The 18617-nt window shown below is 34.7% G+C and overlaps 1 long non-coding RNA gene across 5 annotated transcripts in view; it reads left to right on the top strand.

Moving 5' to 3' along the window:
• LOC137859226 (uncharacterized) overlaps positions 1-18617 on the top strand; it is a 159297-nt gene that overhangs the window by 84736 nt on the left and 55944 nt on the right. The window contains exons 4-6 of one of the 5 annotated variants that reach the window (XR_011098200.1): positions 16293-16493; positions 17957-18072; positions 18451-18544. The exons of 1 other annotated variant lie outside the window; for it this stretch is intronic. This is a non-coding gene — a long non-coding RNA (uncharacterized lncRNA). The remainder of the gene's footprint in view (positions 1-16292; positions 16494-17956; positions 18073-18450; positions 18545-18617) is intronic. 3 more of the 5 variants (XR_011098198.1, XR_011098201.1, XR_011098199.1) reach the window with 3 other exon arrangements.

Genomic DNA, 18617 nt, shown 5'->3' with positions numbered 1-18617 from the left:
CCTTCTTGAGAATATCAGCTTCCATGCAGGGAAAGGGGGAAGGAATTTCTTTTCAAAATAGCAATGAGAATAAGCCAGGGAGGGATGTCATATCAGAAAACATACCTGATGTATTCTTTCCTCTTCATATGCTGCAGGCCTCCTTGACTTAAAATCCCAGACTGGATTCTGCTTCAAGGAGGAATTGGTCTGTTGCTGTTTTTTATGTTGATACTGTATCATGTTTCTGCACCAGTAGCCAATCAAGTGAAATATGAAGCTACTATTTTAAAGCACTATATTGTATTTCTTTTTCTCTAGTTCTTTTTGCTGCTCCTAGAAGGAAAAATATATATATATATATTCCCATTTTGATCTCACTTCTACCTCAGTGAAATCAGATAATACAAAGCTGAGTACAAAGGTTTACAAGGCCAGGTTGAGTCTATGTAATCTGTTCATGTGCCTCATGTCAAGCATTAAGTGCGTAGGTTTGGTAGGATAGTGATGACTGGGGCAGCAACTGTAAAAATGTGAACACGGCTCACTAGCTGACCAGTTGCTCATACAGCTATTTGAGGGGATGTTGAGAAAATTCCCTTAAAAATCTTGTTAAACCCACTTCGATTGTAAAGGATGACTATTGCATTTTACCTCCCTGAGGCCTTAATATGCTGAAGCAGACAAGCTGTGCAGTTTTTCAGGAGGATATAAACTCCTAAAAATAAATTAATCATATACGATTTTTCATGCTGACAGATGCTGAAGTTGATAAACATTTTCGTGCATGATGTTCTGGTTTCTCTGGCCTAATTTGGCCATAATTTTTACTTCCCATCTGATTATGTAAAATAATGTACAGAAATGTGATATGTTGTCCTTAAAGGCAGAATGGTTTCTGCTAGTCATATGCTCAGGAAGAATCGTTGCCCATCCAGCATATGAGGCTAATGTTGGAGCAGAGTTTAGTTAATGTCACATTCTCATCATGGCCTTAGGTATTTTTTAGCGAGATGTAAAAATGCTTGAAGACATCTAGTGGAATTTGCAAAACCACTCTAATAGCTTCTATGCAAAACCTATTTTTAATCCATTTGAATGTTTAGATATGTAATTATTTTTAAAAGTTTACCTTTTTCCTTTCTTTGGTGAACTTTCTTTAGTATCTTGCCCCTGTTGGAGATAAAATATTTATGTTCTGAGAAGCCTAGCAATGGTTTTCACATGAAAGAGTGTAGTCTCTCCTGTCTAGGCTCTGTCAGGTGATACAGTTTCCTGGCTTCAGTTGCCAGTGCTTGTTAGTGGTTTAAAAGCCTAATTTTGCTTGCCTTTGCAATACCCATCACCAGCTTTGGAAGTAAGCAGGGCTGATGAGGAATCAGGCATAGCAAGAGCTGCACAGGGTGCAGGGACACTGCCTTGGCCAATGGGTGAGAGCCTCTTTTGGCAAGGGGAGAGTTGAGTTGCCCCATATCAGCAGTGTTCAACCCAACTTCTGGAAGGACCCTGCCCAGTTCCATCACTCATGTCAATAGCAGTTAATATCTCATGTATGCTCACAAAGGGATGTTGCTGAGAAGCTAGCAGCTCTTTATTTTATGGGATGGCAGTTTTTTGGATCAGCTCCCATCTGGCTCAGTGTTAGTTCACAGCACAGAGACTGTCCTGCCAAGAGTGATCAATGATCTCCTGTGGGTTATCAATTGTGGTCACCGATCCATCTTGATTGTAGTTGATTTGTCATCATCTGGAGACTGTATGGACCACAAGGTTTGCTGTCATAACACGTTTTCAATAATCTTACGTACCTGACATTAGTACCCTGTTATGGTGTTCCAGTACTATCCAATGTTGTTAAGATACAAACATGTAGGCAGCTATGCTGTAAATCTCTTCACATTTTCTTCTTCTGGTATCTGTTTATTTTCATATTGGGATTAAACATTCCCTGTGCAATTCTAAAACAGTAAAGCGATGGAAGAAATCATTTTCACTAATTCCAAGTTCAGGTTTTCTGCTTCTGCAAGTTAATACTAGTATTTTGTTATGTCTGCAGTTTTCTTGTCCATGCTATAATTCAAGATGACTGTTTTAATATTGGCTTCTTATAGCTGGGCAATGTCTTCTGTGTTAGGTAGATCATTGGTATACCTCAGCTCTATTACCAGAACTTTCTTTCCATTTCTCTCAGGAAAACCTGAAATACTTAAAGCTAATCTTACCTGTGACTTGTGCCTACAAAGCAGGCATGCACATCTATCAGGTGATGTATACTTTTTGCCAACTAATAACATAATTTGTTCAGCTTACTATTGTGATATGCAAACTTTTATTAGACTGTAATCTCTCAGTTTTGGACTAGACATAGTTTTCAGGAAACATGCAGAGCAATTTCAATACAGCTTTTATACAAATGGAAAGTGTTTGCACTATGAACTGCACTAAAATTAAGAATGGAACAATGAAATGGTATGCCCAAATTATTTCTGTACTTTACCCTCTTTGCAATTTTCTTGTATTGTAGATAGGATTACAGTTAGAATAATGACAGCAGCCTGCTTTGGGAAAGCTGAAGAATCCTTCTGTTTACGTGAGGTCCAGTGTACTCTGTGAAGCTGATCCTCAATGCACTGAAAATGAAGTATATACCAGGAGTAAAGTTTCCCATTCTTAGGGTCGTATTTATTTTTGAGGCTATAGACTTCAGAAATTCAGGTGACTGGCCAAATACTTTTATTGTTTATTTCCCTTGAAATTACTAACATTTCATTCATATCCATAACCATGCACCCTCAGAAATGAGTTAATTTCATTGCAGGAGGTTTATGCATAGGAAGTTTATCACATTGTACCCAAACAAAGGATCACTGGTAGGAAAATGAGCTGCATCTCTCTCTTATCTATCAATACTGAGTCAAGAATAAGAACAGTACAATTACAAAAATGAGAAGCTTTCTTTGAGGCAGAAGTAGAATTACATCCTTCCTACCGTGTTGTCCCTATAGATGGTTAGAACATGGCTTTGATAAAAGATCTTATTTGTGGAACAGAATTTATTGCTGGATAGGAAAACACACGTGTATCATCTGCCTGATGGCAGTTTGCCTCAAAAACATTACTTAATGGTCCTGTTCTCAGGAGCTCCTTTGGAGGTACTGCTTTATGATGACAGCATTACTTCCTTTCTAGCAATCTCTCCTTCCCTCCTTCCATTGGTCAATGGGATAATGATCTTTACAGTATGACTGTATTTTTGGAGTATACTTAAGATTTCCTTATAATTTGTGGGTTTATTCCTCAAAATTTAAAATGTTGAAGGATTTATTAAGGTGCAGAGCTCCTTAGCAGGCTCAATGTGAGTGGGGAAAGAAAGGACCTTTCTGTGTGTTGCCTGTCCTTAGATAGCCTGTTGTGGCTGCATTGCCAGACAAATGTTGATGAGAGGGATTCTGCAACTCATTGTAAGTTCAAGCATACTAGAAGGCCGAACCAAACTGGCTGTCTCATTAGGGAAAGAAGAAAATAAATAAATAAATAATGAAATCTTGCTATACCGTGACAGAAATAAAGCAAACAAATAAATAAATATATAAATAAATCCGTGTTTCCATTTAACTTTTGGGAAAGTTTAGCTGCAAGGCATAGTGAAAAAGCATTGTATATAAATTTGATACTGATTGGAGCAATAGGATTGCTGGCTTCCATAGGTTGTTTTTCCAGCAAATTGATCCTGCCTGAGCTGCAGTTAACTTACTTTATGGTAAAGCTGGAAGACTGGCACCTGGCACTGTGTAATGCTCTAGCTGAACAGCACTGAAAAATATACTGAATATATCTTGCATTTGAATGAAATTTTGAAGTCACATAGGTAGATAGAGCTATAGACACTGTGAGTGTGCCAGCAGAGGTGAGATGCTCAGTGCCTGCACAATTGCCATGAGAACCGAAACTATGAAATAACAGGTTAAAGTGCTCTTGTAGGAATCTCTCACACAGTGCTTAAGGAAGCATTTCATATATTAACAATCTGCTTGGAGCTCCTGTGACAAAAACATGTTGTTGTAAAAGATGGGGAGAAAGGAAGAAAACATACTTCCAAAGAAGGCCAAAGTTAGGCTCTTAAATCCATATCTAGGCAGCCAACAAATTTCTTTTCTGAAGAGTTGAATACCCAGCAATTTCCATTAACTTCACTTAAAGCTGTGCAAAGCCACCAGGACCCCATTGACCCTCTGCTGACAAGGGACATGAGTTTGCATTGAGCAATGTAAGTCTGCCCGGAAGTGGCATACTTCTGTCAATCCAGAATCAGGTAAAACCAATAACTCTTACTGCTTTATTCATCTATAGTTGCTTTCATATATTTAGTTTTCATTTTCCTCCATTAACATGCTAGATGGGTACAAATAAATCAACTCAAAAATTAACAAAAACACACCAGAGAAAAAACAAGCAAGACCTGTAAATATGCTAGGAAAAAAAAAAATAAAAATGACTGAGAGAAAAATAAATCTTATTTCAATGAAATAAGAGTATGAAAGAATTTTTCCCTAAGAATCTAAAGCTGAAGATGAGCTGAGATAGCCAGCTGAGTATGTGGGCAACTTAGTGTTTAGTGTGATAAATGTTGTTTATGTACGCACCAGCAGGAAGTAAACTGAGATGGCTTTTTCTTCACTTAAATCCTAAGAGTGGAGCATTTGAACAATTGCTGATTTTAAAGTATTGAGATTAATAGGGTTAATTTTTCCCAACCCCCCAACCTTTCATTAAGCTCCTAAAGAAATAGCAATCCAGAACCAGTCTAAGGATTGAAACAAGCCCTTTGGTGGTAAATAAAAATGAGCTATTTTGACCTGTTTTATATTTAGTGAATGTGTAGATATTCTAAATGATCTCCATAAGTAGACCATAAGTAATCATAATATTATTAACACAGTTTAACAAGATAGTTTAAAATTAGCATGCCTTTTTTTTTCTGTATACAATAAAAGTATGTAGAATCTCACTTGTCACTATAGATATTTAATCTTTTTTATTTTTCTTGTGGCAATTTCTAGTGGAAATAATCTAATGGAGCATTTTAATTATGACATTGAATTTCAGTTTTTAATAATAAAAATTAAAAATTCTTCATCTAGGTTAACTTGATCCTAGGTTTTCTTAGAGAATCTCTTTGGCTTTTTCAATTATTCCTTTATATTTCTTTTCTGATCCTACAGAGAGTAAAGTAAGGTTATTCTGACCAAATGGCTGTAATATCTCATGTTCATATTTGGCAGTTCTTCTGAGTGGCTTTTTAATCTTAGCTTCATACTACAAACGTATTTCCACTTAGAATAAACTACAGCTAGCTGCATGAATGTTCTACATAAATCAGAGTGCATTTAGACTTCTGATGAAATCTTCCAATAAACTTTTGTCTCTATCATCAAATAAGGTAGGGTACCATTCTTTCAAATTGACTTCTTTGCAGACAATATTAGCAAAATGACTGTTCCAATGCTTATTATAACAACTAAAAGTCAATTCTATATGTTGTTGCAGATATACATGCCTTTCTGGCCCTCATATTTGATGTAATGTTACTATTAGATGAAAACAAGATATTGATATTTTATTTAAAGAACATGACAAGACTTCATTTCCTATGGTTATAAACAATAGTCTAATATGTGTTGTTGCTTCCTGTGCAATTTTTTGAATAGATGTTTGCATTTATATTTATTACCTGAAGGCAAAACAGTAGTTAAGAGAAAAACTGTCAAAAATCAAAGCAAAACATGTTGTTTCATAATGAGAAAAAAAAGAATAGAGAGTTTTTTAAAATAATATATTTCTGATGTGTTCTTGCCAGAACAGCATTAGGTAAATGTGTAGGCTATTACCACAGATTCAAAATGCCTGTGAAATTCCGCAGATATGAAGAAGACTTAATTGTGTTGCCTTTTACAGTAGTAATTACATGTAAGGAACATACACAAAGAGCTATAGGCTGTTATTTGTACACAACTATTTGCCATTGTACAAATACTTCTTTGTGGAACATTGTTTTATGTTGATCTACAAAAACATATTTGTCTGGTGTCTGTTCATCTTTCTTAGATTTGAGTATAAAACATAGAATGTTGTCTACTCTTAGGTATAAATCTTAGATTACTGGGCTACTAAAAGTGACAGTTTACCTATCTGTGGAACTCTTGGATTCCATTAGAATAAGTCAGTCAAGTAAAGTTTTTCCCATTTTTTTTCAAGATTTGGACAATGGGACTGAAAAACATAAACATGTTCTAGCATAACCTCCTCCATTGATGTCCTTTATTTTTTTCCACAGGTTTGTGTGTTAGCTTTGTAAATGCTATCCTGATACATAATCTGAATATTTGAAAATATGTATTTGGAATTTTGTATTTGTGTAAGATGACGAAAGGTTATCTGCAAAATTGGTATACAGTTCGGCAGGAGAGTTATAACTATTACTTGATTCCTTGTTTTGGGTTCTCATTGTTTTTGCTTTAACATGAAATTATATTGATTTGTAAGGACTTTTTACCTTGTAGTGGCGCACACTGAATTATCTGAACAAATAATAGTGTTCCTGACAGTACTGTGCTACTGGGAACTCGGTTGCTAGTAAAACATATAATAAAGCTGCCTTCCAGCATGGTCTGCCAAGGTTCAGTAGAAAACAAAAACCTAGTCCTGATTCTGTCTTTTGACACAAACATCTGGGAAAAGCAGCTGAGTATTTTAAGTGATATATTTATTCTCTAAAAAGACTTTTGACATGCTGCTAGTAGAAACCAGACTCTATAACATAAAACAAAATAATAATAAGCAAACAAACATGCAAAACCAAAAACAAAGTTAGTCTAGAATTACATCCAAAGAAGTTGTGTAAAAAAAAGGACACCTTGAACAGGACTTCTTGCCCAAATCCTTCCTCTCATTCTTTTCAGGCAAGCTGTTATTTAATGATTATCAGGTTAGTCTGAGGGTTGGTTGGTTGGTTTATTGCTTTTTCCAAAACCATGTACAAGGAGCTCATTTGCATATGCATTTTTTGTTTGTTTGTTTGTTTTTCAGCACATTGGGCCTACTAGTAGCTCGTGTATTTCTTCTAGAAAAGCAGAATCTACATGTGGTCATTTTTAGAAGTTATAATTGTTAAAATAGTTTTAAACTTGAATCTCTGAAATATTTGCAGGTAATGCCCATATGGCATTAGAAAGGCTCATTAATTAGTTATTCTAATAACCCGAAGGTGATTCAGTACAATTCTAGCTAATGCATTTTGTAAATACTACTATGATTATACATTTCACTGAGTTATTATAAAATGATTTGTTCCCCTGACACATTCTTCTAAGTGAGAAGTAGTAGCTCAGCTGATCTTATCAAGATGGAAAGGTGAAATTAATGAATGATTCAGTCAGTCTTTCACCCTTCATTAGCACTGAATTAATTTCTTAAAGAAATAAAAGATCATCTTGAAATGTTTAATGTGTAAATTTCATTTTAAACATGCATAAGTCCTCATCTATTTAGAGAGTAAGTCTTTAATGATGAAGTTTAAAAATGTATATATCCTTCACAAATGGCCAATCACGCAAAGTTGCAAGAACTTCACTGTCTTGGTTTTGTACTAAAAACACACATAGGTTAGTAAAACTAATTTTAACAAGAAATTAAACTGCTCTGTTTGAAGTGAATATTGCCTGTGTTGCTAATGTATAAACAGGATATAGTATTTTTATTTACAGAGATAGAATTTCAGCATTTCAGAAGATAAGTCATGATAACAAAGTACTGAAAAATAAGGGTTTTCATTTGTTTTTATAATAAGCATAGAAAGTATGCTTTCCACTCAGAAAATATTCAGAAAAAAAAATATGTTTGAATAAATGCAAGCAATCTCAGACAGGGCACTTATAAATAGGTTCAGATCAAATAGTAGGGCAAGAGGTCTTGAAGGTATTTCTCATGTTTCCTTAAATGATACTGGTGACTCACTAGGTCACCCTTCTTTTGAATCAGCTTTGAACCAGTGTTTCATAAAGTACTAGTGGGAAGCTTAGTGTGGGAAGTGCTCTTTCAGATGAGACCATATGTGGCCATGAAAGTTTCCCCCATTCTCTCTTCAAGAGTAAGATTCTGAGGTTTGGAGTTTTGTTTAGCCTTGGTGAATTTCATTCCTCCTACTTCATCTAAAAATGACTCCTGTAATTTTAATTTTCCTTTATTTAAAAAATGAACAAAACCAAAGACTTGAGTGTTTTGTCATGTGAGGTCCGTTGAATTGTATTCTTCAAGTGTTAATGTAAAATGAAACTGGAATCCACAATCCAGTCTATTAAATTGTTTTATTTCTTAAAAGACAACATCTCTTTCTACTCTTAATTAATCTAATTAAATGCATATAACCCATGCAATAGGTTTTGCTATATTTTAAATGATGGCAGGCTGTGTAAAGTTTTTTTTCTTTTTTTCTAGTAGGTTCTGTTGCTTAGATCAGATGGGGATTTTTTCAGAGAAAGATGTTTCTATCTATGTAATTTATAATTTTGTGTGTGAAAGACAACACAACATGCTGAACATTGTCTTTTTTTTTTTTTTTTTTTTTTTTATCAAATATGCCTATATCATTCCCCTAAGGCATCTTAATGGATAAAAATGCTGCGTGTAATGTCACACTTACCTGGTAAAAAAATCAGCTATTCTGTGTAGCAGTTTTTTCTTTTCAACACCATCTGGCAGCAGCAAGAAGCTTTAAATGAATAACTAACTAAATAAATAGCTAGCTATATCTGGAGGTAACCTTCCTTTTACTCCACCAACACCATCCAGGAGATCCTAGCTGAAACATTTTTTGCGTTTAACTTACTGACACCATGTAGAATGCATATCATTTATTTCAGATTATTCCTGCTTGAATAATTCTGAGATCCTTGATTTGATAGCGTAAGCATCATAGTGAGTACATATGTCAGCCTTCTTACCGGAGTGATTCACGTTATTATTGTGATTAAAGAGAAGGTGCTAAGAAGGTGAGGTCTTTTGTATATTTTTTCTAGTCTATATATAGCCACTGAAAAAGCAAGCAGCAAGCTTTAGGAAAAAAGACTTACTTGGAAGGAGCAATAAAACATTCAGAAAACCTGAAATTTTTTAGGTATATTTTAGGATCACATGTGGTTGGTTTTATGCTGCTCCATCTGTTTCCATATTAGAGTAGCTGAAGTGAGACAAGGAGAAGAAGAAATCTTTAAATATTTATTGATATTTTCAATTATGCTTGTATACTGACCAATTTTTCTGAATATTTACACAAACCAATTATATCAATTTATGAGTTTACAGTCAAATATTTTGAATGGAATCTCAGGAATATATGAAACTTTGAAAATAATTAAAATACAAAGAAACATCATAGGTCATTTTCTATGTTGAGGTAAGGAAACTTTCCTGGAGGTTCACTGCACAAACCTGGCTGCTTAGGCGAGTAGTTGAAGAGATGGGACTTGGAGGAGATTGTTACGGGGTGGAGAAGACCTGGGGAAATGTTGACAGTGTATCTTGGTGGACAGAATCACAGAGTAGAATGGTTTGGGTTGAAACAGACTTTAAAGGTCATTTAATTCCAACCCCCCTGCCATGGACAGGGACAAACTAGGGTTTGAATGAATAAAATTAGACTTTCAATACCCTTTGATGTTTCTTTGTATATAGTAACAGGGAATACATGAAATGAGCAATGAATAAGAGCTCCAGATAATTTGTGTTCCAAGCAAAATGTATTTAACTCTGAGCTGATTAGAACCAACACTGTTACACCATTAAAGTCAGTTCCAGGTTTTTGTGCAAAATAAGGTATTGTTACTGTATCTTAAGTTCCTTGTGTTTCTGTTCTTAAAGTCTAGGAGTTGCAGCATTCACTGTGCAAGTGTTGTGCCTGGCTGTGCTGGGCCTCCCTCTGTCAGGGCTCTGGGCAGTGAGCCATCCCCACAAGAGCGTGAGGGAATTATCAAGACCACACCAGGGGCGAGAGCGGGACTGAATGGGCAGCCCCTGCCCATTACAACCTGCCTGTGCTGCTGGTGCATGCTACCAGGGCACTGCCTCAGGCTCCTTCAGCTCAAATCTTCCTTGGGAGGTGGCACCTGAACTAGAGGTGGGAGCAGAACACCAGTGTACTTGGCAATATGTTTGCTGGCTGAAGCTGCTGAAATGGGGGCCCATGACAACTCTGGAAGCCTGAGAGTGATTTAAGCAGGTGCTGAAAAAAAAGTGCTCTACCTGGAGCTCTTACAGTTGCACTGTGTATAGCCCTGTTACAGATACTTTTCACCCTGGAGCTTCTCAACCAATGAAGGGGATTTGGAGCAAAAAAACAGAGAGGAGGCAAGGAATTGCCTGTGGTGCTAGAATTTTTAGCTAAGGCTTTGAGAGTTACTTTTAAACAAAGATCATTAGAAAGACTTCCTGTGCAATGGATATTATTATTGCTCACTCCTACCACACCAATACTGTTTAATACCTTAATTTCTATTACTGCTACAAAATTTCTCATGTTGCAAAAAGGAATGCCAGAATTCTTCCAGGCTGAAATATAGGAATTAAAATTTATTTGAAGAACTATTATTTGGCTGGGGAGAAGGAGGGAAGAAAGAACTATATGTATTTGTTGGTTACTTGTACCAATATGTGAACAAAAGAAGCTGGATGTGAGCTTCATCTAATACCTACAAGGATGCTTTTATGTGAAGTAAGAACAGAGTTGGGAGGTGCTATTTCCCCAGAGTCATTAATGTGTAAGGTGCTTCTTGTGGGATAAGTTGTGGAGTAGCGGTAGGGCACCTCATGTTCCTTAGATTCATGCAGTCTACTTTGCCTTACAGTATTTTGTTCATGTTATCATATTCATAATAACTTTTCAACTGTCAGGATTATGTGACTTCATAAGAGATGGAATTTTAGACTAAATTTATGACTTATATGTTTTTTTTTCGGGGGGGAGGGAAGTTTTCATAAACTATTTGTAGGAATATTTTTTTTATTTTTTATTTTCCCTGAGCCTGATATAAATATCTAAAAAGTGTGGTTGTAAATGTGTGGACAGAGGAGAGTTCTCTTTTCTTCCTTGATTAGTCAGTTTTCCCTGTCTATAAACATTCAAACTCATTCTATTGACTGTTAATAATTACTTGTGGGATTACAGTTATTTCAGATTGGTTTTGCTTCTACTTTCAGCGGGTATAATTTTAGTCTTTTATAAACACTCCTCATCAGGTCAGAATAATTTATGCATCTCTCTTTCACTCTCTCCCTCTCTCACACATTCTCTATTTCTCTCTCTCCCTCTCCCTTTTCTTTCTGCCATAATACTCTTTGGTCTTGTTTGTTTGTTTGTGTTCTTAAAAGTAGGGGTTGGTACTTTAAAGTAGTGGGATGACATTTTAGGCAAAAGGGCTTACAATTTTGTGGCTTTTTTTTTTTGTTTGTTTCCTAGAATTCCCAATTTTCATACAGCTGTAATATATTGTCTTCCTCTCTCTGAAATTTAGATCTTACTCGTGAATTATAGCCATTGTTGACCTGCAGCACTTCGGCAGGTCATAGTGCGATTTTCAGACTCAAATCTCCAATTCTGTGTGTTACAGGGGTAGGTTGTGCACACCTGTATATGTTAGCACAAGCACCCAGCTACAAGCAAAAAGGTAGCTGGGAACAAATGGAATGTTTATTCAAAATTTTGAAGGTCAGCCCATGGTTGTTATGTCAGTGTGTCAGTGTAGCATGTATTTCTCAGCAGCAGAGAGAACTAAATTGACTAAGATCAGTGTACATGAGCTTTGGACTTCCCAGTTAAGTTCATTATAAAATCAGTGTTTCAATCGATCAATTTCACTGTAATTCAGAACCTGACATTGCAACACATGTTGCTCTAAGGTATAGCATCCTCTCTGTGGCTGCTAATGGACCTCATCAAAGACTAATTCAGTCAATCATAGTACTGTATACTTGTGTAAATTTATTCTATGGGATTAGAACAGAGAACAGTGTCATAGAAAAACATGTACCTTTTTAAGATGACTGCAAGCTTCTACAGTAAAAGAATTTGGATCAATATTCAAAATCTTATCTAGACATTTTATTTAATTCTTTATTTTACTTTTTTAAAAGAAAGTAATTCTATGATAACATGGTTCTTCTAATAATGTCTTCATCACTTTTTAAAATCTGTATCCCACTTTCAGTTCATTAAAGTATTTGTGTATTTCCATACCTACTGTTATGTATGAAAAGTCCAATGAATGAGAATCAAAATTGTGAAGTTTCTCACAAAGTTAACGTTGTTCAGCAAGGAGTAAAGAGATAAGAAAATAAAAGCAATGTGCCAAGACATGTTACATCTTTTAATTGTATACTGTTCTTCACTGAATGTGATTTTATTATGCAGCCTTAATTGAAATGAAATGTTTATAACAAATATTTAATCAGGATTTAGTGATTAAATGGGCAAATTTAATTTTCCTGTTGTTATTTTTCCTAGGTAATCAATGCAGATGTGATTTAATGACAAAGTCTAATTAAGTACTTTCACTTTGAGAAAAGAAAATTAAAAGGAGAGAATTCACTTTTTAAATTAGAAGTAATGATGAAGGTACAGGATGATTTCTGGGGACTAATGACTCTGAGAAAGCTGAAGGCTCTAGGCTTAGCCGTGAGCCATTAACCTCAGGTGGTCATTAATTCTTCAAGTAATGCTCTATGTCCTTATCGTTATTACAATTCAGCAGTGATGGAATAGTAAGTTTTAGCAATTAAAAATCAGCAATGTCTTAAAATGCATATTTTTCTCTTCAACTTTGATATCCTGACTCAAAGCAGAGAATGAAACAAACCAGTGATAGTAATCAGTCAAACCCTTAGTGGTTTTTGTACTTCATTCTTTGTCATTGAGGGCATGGTACATCCTCAGTGTGTTATGTGACTGCATTTGTTGAGCCATACATATTTTTCCCATTAGCCCCACACAAATTTAAATATAAAGCTGGATATGTACTCCTCTAGGGAGCCTTGAACTTGCACAGATGCTTGTTCCTTGTTCTCATCAATAATGATACAGATGCCACTGGTTTGACTGGCATCAAAATGATAGTCTAAATAATGTCTTTGTCTTCAACATTCTAAATGTTGATTTCCCCATCTTTCTGAAATTAATACATATTAATACGTGTATGAATATGTAATTACTAATAGGTAGACCTTATTTTGCTAGATCCTTTGAGGGTGGTGTATGGCTTCATTAGTCCAAGAAACAAGACAGAATCTCCTTCAAGCGAGCATTATAACTTAGTAAAAACAATATAAAATCAAATACACCTAAATAGAATATCACTATTCAATATAGTGATATTAAATATATATAATATATTCATATATATCATATATTAAATATATTTAATATTCTATATTATAATTCTAAAGTTGCCATCATACCAAGTTACCTAAGTGTCGTTAGTAAGAAATGCATAAGTCTCTTCTGCAATCTAGCACTGTGTACTTGTCTAATTCCTTTGGTGTTCATAGACACCAAAGGCAGACCTTTTTCTGGCAGACCAAGAGCGTGGAAAGCTGTTGATTTTTCTGTTACCATTTTTCTATTCTTGTCAAATGAGTGTATTCTCTAAGAAAAATATATCTGTATATACATATGTATGTATACATATATAAATGAGAATACTGAGTATTTGTTCAATGTGGAGTTTCTAAGAGTGCTAAAACTGTCTTCCATATCCCCAACAGCATCTAAAATAGTTCTGCAAAAGCTTTCACCACCATATCTCTGGTTTGGTGTGACCTTTTTTTTTTTTTTTTTTCTTGATATGGCTTCAAGCAGCCAGCTCTGATGATCTGCAGCTAGGTCTTTGTTCAATTCTGTGAAGATTCAAAAGATCTTGTTACTTCTATTGGATTATCTGACACCAGCAAGTTAGGCTACCATTTTCTGTACCTAAGCATTGCACTTATATGTACTACATCATTGGTTCACAGAGTCTGAAAGTTCCTAAGTCAACACATGCAGTCAGTCAGTACATGGCTCAGAAAGTTGAAATACTTCAGAATTCTTCCCTGGACATACTTTGGCCTATGAGCATAAGAGAGATTAATAGGCAAAAACAGCTGATCCACAAACCATCGGTTTATGCGTGACTGGGCCAAACAGAATAATAAAGCACATAATTAGGTAGGTTTCATTAAAGTATTAAAGTATGTCTGCAGAGTGAGGAAGCCAGTCATGGCCACTTTCTAGAGGGGCTTTAGGTGAGACAAGGACTGAGGGCTGCTGGCAGCATATCCCAGTCAGCAAAGCCATCACCACATTGTCATTATGAACGTGGGTAGCACATATAGCACAGGTAGCACACTAAATCATAAAGCTCAACAAATATGGGAAAGTATGGCCTGCAGAATTGACAGTCTAAGGTTAAAAAGTGTTATGTTTCTGTTTTTACATAACTTTGAGTTTCAACTTATTAGTTTCATTTACATTAATGCAAAAGTTAGAATTTAGAATAAATTCTTTTCAAATAATATAAAACAATATAATAATATAAAACAATAAAACCTCCAGAGCAGCTTTGATTACTTAAGTTGATCATAGTAGCTAGATGTTGAGAGTATAATACATTCACCAATTATACCAATGAATAAACAAATCTTTTGTTGCTATTCTCTGCTTGTCAAAATAAAGTTCTCTATTTTAAAATAGTCTCTGCTGAAACATGTATTTGTGGTTGTGATCTTCCATATCTGCTACAAGGAATAAAGTGGATGCTTGCACATTTTGCCTGCTCATCAGCATGTTGATAAACCTTTTCATATACAACATAAACACTAATAACTTAAGCAAAGCTTAAGTTATGGCTGCTGCTATCAGCCCTGCCCATATTGTCCACCCTTGCTCTGTATCACTTGTACTATTAGGAAGTTAGAATTTTTTTTTTAAGCTTATTCCTTTACTAATATTTCATTGGTTCCTTCTCCTATATTCCAGTACAGCCGTTACTGGGAAAACAGCTGCTGTGTTTTAGTGATCGCTATAGAGATTCTGGCATATTGGGCTTGGTGCTAAGGGGGAGAACTCCTTGTGTGTGAATCTATGGCAACAAGAGTGTGGTTTAAAATAAAAAATAAGCCTAAACCAAATTTGGATCCATTTTTGTCACAGGTATTTTCACAGGTTTTGATTTCATACTTCCCTTCCATCTTTCTCATATGGGCAGCATAGAGGTACAACCAATTAGAGCATGGATTTTATTTTTTCTTTTAAAATCTGAGCATAATTTATTGTCTCTCTACAATAAATGACAAAATATTCAATTTCTCATTTCTGTATTGGATTTGAAGTAAACTATTGCCACTATTGACAACCATTGCTTTAAGACATAGGCAAGTGTACTAGTAGTCCTTGTGGTGTATGAGAAGAACGGCTTGTGATCTTGAACATTAATTTGCACTTACAATGGCTTCCAGGTATCTCTGAGAGTTTTTGTATTTGAATACTATTCTAAAATACCAAAATACATTGTATAAGTCTGTAATGTGAATTCTATTCCTTATTGTTAGACCCTGGACATTTGAATTTCACAAGTCTTATTTTTACTGTTTGTAAATAAAATCTTATTTACTTTTTTTTTTTTTTTTTTACCATTTTTTTCTTTTATTTTTGTGGGCAAGGTTGGTGATAAGAGATTTGGGGTTTCTAGCTCTTTCAAAGTCCTGAATTTCAAGAAATACTAAAGACTGTCCTCTAAAGATGAAACCTTTTAAAGGTGGCTAAATAAGCCTCTAGCACATTCGTCCTGTTTTTCTTGGTCATCTGAGCTCATGCCAAGTGACAATGTGATTAAGATTGCCTGGGATGCAGACTTCCAACAAAGCTTGATTGTTTTTTAGCAGTTACTGTATCTTTACATAGTTATTTTATGCTCAAATATTTAATGCTGTGTTGTTCTTACCAAGTGTTCAGTAGGCTTTAATGGTAGTTTAGATTTGTGTATTGGTACTTCTGATAAGATCTATCTTTATGTGGTTACAGTTAAAATGGTTATATCTCTGTAGATGGCCTGTGTCTGGCTCAGAGTTGTATGTAATTGTCAGACTTGATGACTCTGGAGTATTTTCTCTGACTAAATTAAAAATTGGTGGCAAAATGACAGGATTTTTTTTTCTTGTTTAAACCTATAGTTTTTATTATTTTATTTTATTGTATTTCAGACATATTCCACCTGCTTTATTCATTTCAGGATTCCAAATTCACTGCAGCTACATGACGTTGTTGCCTGGAATAACACTGGTAACTGGAGAAATGGAGGCATCTCAGAGTGACACATAATAACAATGTGTGTCTTGAACCACTGATTAAAACTGAGATAAAGTATGAAGAGCCAATAGTCTACTCAAAACAATTATTAAACTCTGTCCAAGCAGAGACGGTTTTGGAACAGGTATGACAAGGTTTCCCCTTCAAAGACCTTTTCTCCACTAGTCTCAAATCAAGCATATGGAAAAAGGTAAAGCATGGGAGTCTATACATATCCTATGCAAGGGTACATCTACACAGAAAGAATTCAAAGATGGTACAGATTTTCAAGGAGTATTTAAAGAAAAATACATGTGAAAGGTTGGAGGCTATTCTAGCTTGAGGTGGGATATAAGAGGAAGAGACATAAGTGAACTGAGAATAAACAGGGTTTTGAGAATGAGAAGTATAAGTTTTAGTATTGTGATATACAGGACTGACCTGATCACAATGCACTATTGTCTGCTATCTAGGCAACTGTTTGTGATAAATATATTAACAAGAGTATGTCACAACTGAAGAAATGCAGTGACATCTCAATAACTATACTGCTCTTTTGATTTTCTCATTTGGTTACAGGAATAGTAACATCCCAAACTTTTTTAAATCATTGGGATTTTTATTGAATATGGGATAATTTTTTCATCACATAGGGGAAACCTTATCTACAATCAAAAATTAGCACATCATCTGACATGCAAAAGAATTACTAATTGTAGACCTAAAATATGGTTGCTTGGTTGTTTTTTTTTTGGTTTGTTTTGTTTTGTTTTAATTTGTTTTAATATTTAGCTTTGCTAAATGGGAAATACGTCTGCACAACTGTATCTTAACACTTTGGCAATGCAGCTTTTGTTACTTAGGGGAGACCAACAATAGGAAAACTCCATATTCTGTGTATAAATTAGTTATTCATTTATTTTATATTTTGTCTTATAATTTAAAAATAAATTAATTTATTCACCTAAGTATAGTAAAAATAAATTAATTTATTCACCTAAGTATAGTATTCCAATTTGCAACTGCATAAAATATACTAAGTAAAACAAGTGTAATTCAAATTTATAATTATAAAAAGAAAGGGAGAAAGTATTAGCATCTATGTTCATCAGTATTGATAAGAAGGGGTCTGTAATTTCCAAAAATGTCCACAAGATTTCTGGTACTATAAATGATCTTCACCAGAGAAATTGACCCACTAGGGAGCACTTGAAAGTTAATACCTGGAGTAAAACCCTGGTGTGATTCTATTTTGCAAAGACTTAAATAAAGGACTTAAAACTTAAACAAAGGACTGGGAGTAAAAATGTGTGGCCTCCTATTTCCTGTATCTGCAGAAAATATGAAAATAACAGAAATAAGAGCATCATCTGACATAGTAAAAAGGAAAAAAATAATAAAAAAAAAAGATTCTAGGAGTAAAATATTACTTACTTTCTAAACATTAGTTTGTTTCTAAAATAATTGTTGACTTTCCTAATTCATTAATTGAACAGTGGTCACTTTATAATAACTGATAATATAATAATATAATATAATATAATAATAACTGATATAATAACTGATGGAAATTCTCTACTTTTTATTTCTTTTATCATTCTCATATAGAATAAAGATCAGATGTAGAAATGAGAAAGCAAAGGAATCCAAATGCTCAAAATTCCTTACAGTGCTTCCAGATGCAGCTGGCAAAGATGTATTGACTTTAAAACCTCAACAGAAAAGTGAGTTGCATTGCCAATGATTATACTTGTGTTCAATAATCTTCAGTTAAAACTCTTGAATGCCAATCCATAAGATTAGAATCTTACTTTAGCTATTGTTCATAATATTAAAGCTGGAGAGATGTGTTTTTCCCTCTTGCAGGTAATGGACTTGAACAGGAATGATTACAAAGTAGTGTGGGAGACATCTGAGTTTGGTTTACACTCTTCTGTAGATAGGCTAGTTGTAAGGCCATAATTTCATGACTCTATCTTTTATGGGATTTTAAGTAACAATACTTGAGCTTGGCTTTCTCTGTTTTACACACTAGGAATGTGGTGCTTAGTGCTCATGAATGCAGAAAGTGGTCCTTCCTAACACTAGATTTTCCTTCCCAGAGGCAGCTCTGTCCCATCCATTTCTTTCTTTATCCTGTACAAGGATGCTTCTGTGCTCCATGGAAAGAATTCATTAATACTTGAGCACTAAAAGGTAATACTGAGTTCTATGTAATCCTATAAGGTAAAAATTGAAGTATTTGTAACATTTTTTACCACCATGTGTT

The sequence above is a fragment of the Anas acuta genome, chromosome 7 (genome assembly GCF_963932015.1).
Source record: "Anas acuta chromosome 7, bAnaAcu1.1, whole genome shotgun sequence".
Lineage (NCBI taxonomy): Eukaryota > Metazoa > Chordata > Aves > Anseriformes > Anatidae > Anas > Anas acuta.
Note: the sequence above shows the minus strand (reverse complement) of the source record. Positions and strands in the feature narration are given on the sequence as shown.